This window comes from Euprymna scolopes, chromosome 42 (genome assembly GCF_053919585.1).
Source record: "Euprymna scolopes isolate OS-2025 chromosome 42, ASM5391958v1, whole genome shotgun sequence".
Lineage (NCBI taxonomy): Eukaryota > Metazoa > Mollusca > Cephalopoda > Sepiida > Sepiolidae > Euprymna > Euprymna scolopes.
The window spans coordinates 19339662-19342051 of NC_136523.1; positions in this window are offsets into that span (position 1 = coordinate 19339662).

Sequence of the window (2390 nt, forward strand, 5' to 3'; positions counted from 1 at the left end):
AAAGAGAGAGAGAGAGAGAGAGAGAGAGAGAGAGAGAGAGAGAGTGTGTTTGGGGGGAGGGAGTGCGTTTTAATGAATGATGAAGACACCCTGAGAAACGGAGGGGGTATAGACTGGTTTGAATACATTGACAGATAGAGATAAAGGGAAATAGATAGATAAAGAGAGAGAGAGAGGGGGGGGAGAAAGAGAGAGAGAGAGAGAGAGAGAAAGAATGAACGAAGAAGAAACAAATAAAGTTCTATAAATGGCTTGTATATGTTCTGATTTGCAATGCCTCCCCACGAGACGGAGTTAGACTCCAGGCTCGTTTTTTTTACGTGAAGAAAAAGAACAAAATTAAAAATTGTCTCAGTCGTGAGGGATTTCTCCTCCATTGAGAGAGAACAAGAAACTGATGTGCAGCATCTGAAGAAACAGATACTACACTTTGACCTTGGCCCAGAGGCCACGAGTAGAGAAAGAAAGGTGAGAGAAAGAGGGGAATATATATATATATATATATATATATATATATATATATATATATATATATATATATATATATATATATAAGAAAAAGAATAGAAATTAAGACTGTAGATTAAAATTTACACGTAAATTGACTGTCCGATAGAATAAACGAAAAATAGTTTTTAATATGACAATTTCTTTTTTATTATGACAAGCTCTACGCTCTATTGTGTTTGTATTGAGCTTTCTTTTTGGTTGGGATTAATATATAAAGGCGTAAATACTGATCTTTATATGAGATTGAAGTTTACTCTTGTATCGGTAAAACATTTCATTCTCAGTGTCTTGATTGTGTTTAGAGAGAGAGAGAGAGAGAGAGAGAGAGAGAGAGAGAGAGAGAGAGAGAGAGAGTCAGCGAGAAAAACCACGTGGGAAATACGAAAGCAATATAGAGAAGTTATTATGGGTTAATAGAGAGAGTGTAATTGTTTGATAAAGAGAGAGAGAGAGAGAAAGAGAGAGAGACCGTGGGCAAAGGAAAGAAATATAGAGAAGTTAATATAGGTTGATGGAAACAGAGTGTAATTGTTTGAGAGAGAAAGAGAGAGAAAGAGAATGTAACCAAATGATGCTAAAACTTAGAGAAAGTAAAAGGGTACATTTAAAAGTTGCTAGACAGAGAGAAGGAAATAAGGAAGAAAAGCGAAATAACATTGAGGGGGAGTATATAAGTTGATATAGAGAGAAAGTGCAAATACGTCAGAAAAAGATCGTGATTAAAAATTAATCAATTAGGAGACCAGAGAAAATAAAGGGGCATATAAAAGTCCGTGGAGAGATAGCGCGAGTGCGAGTGCGAGAAAAGAAGTTGGATGGGAGCGAGGGATCAAGAGGTCGAAAGAAAGAGAGGCGCAAAGAGTGTGTTATTAATGAATAAATAAATATATATATATATATATATATATATATATATATATATATATATATATATAATATTTATTTATTTTTTGAAGGTCGCTACGAAAAGCTATCGGTTTCAGTTCAGTCAATGAGACTTCGTCAGGCGACACTGAAGCATACGACATTATAGAAAAATTCAGGGTCGCCTGACGAAGTCTCATTGACTGAAACAGACAGCTGTTTGCAGCGACTAAATGTAACTGTTTACCGCTAACAACCTCCCTGAGTTCATTAGTTCCTACCTTTGAATATTTCAAGCCTGGATATATATATATATATATATATATATATATATATATATATATATATATATACATAGGAAATTTATTACTGTGAGTCCAGAATGAGTTTGCATATTGTTTCAACTAGAGGAAGATCCCCAAAGAGAGGAAATACTAGTTGCTAGTTGGATATTTCCTCTGTTTGGGGATCTTCCTCTAGTTGAAACAATATGTAAACTCATTCTGGACTCACAGTAATAAATTTCTTATATACTGCTCTGGCTACACATTGAGCACTCTAATCCAGTTTTTTCACCACTGGTATATATATATATATATATATATATATATATATATATATATATATATATATATATATGAGTAGGCATGTTATTGTATTTTGGCCACAAATGGTTCAACCATTTGTGGCCAAAATACAACATGAGTACCTATGTACTTATATGTACGAACTTTAGAACAAATTTTCTAATGCAACTCAATAAGAACTATACACCTTACTTACTATAAAAATTCTAGTTTTATTTTGGTGTCTTTAACTTCCCACCAAACCTCTTTTTGCTGATGAGGAGACTATAAGTCCAAAACACAATCAATTATTGTCAATTTTAATAAAATGAATATCGTTTCTTAAATGATCGTACACTCAATTTGGTTTTGTTAGTTCGTCCCTTTGAAACTAATTCATAATTTTAAATCATCAATCTTTATATATATATATATATATATATATATATA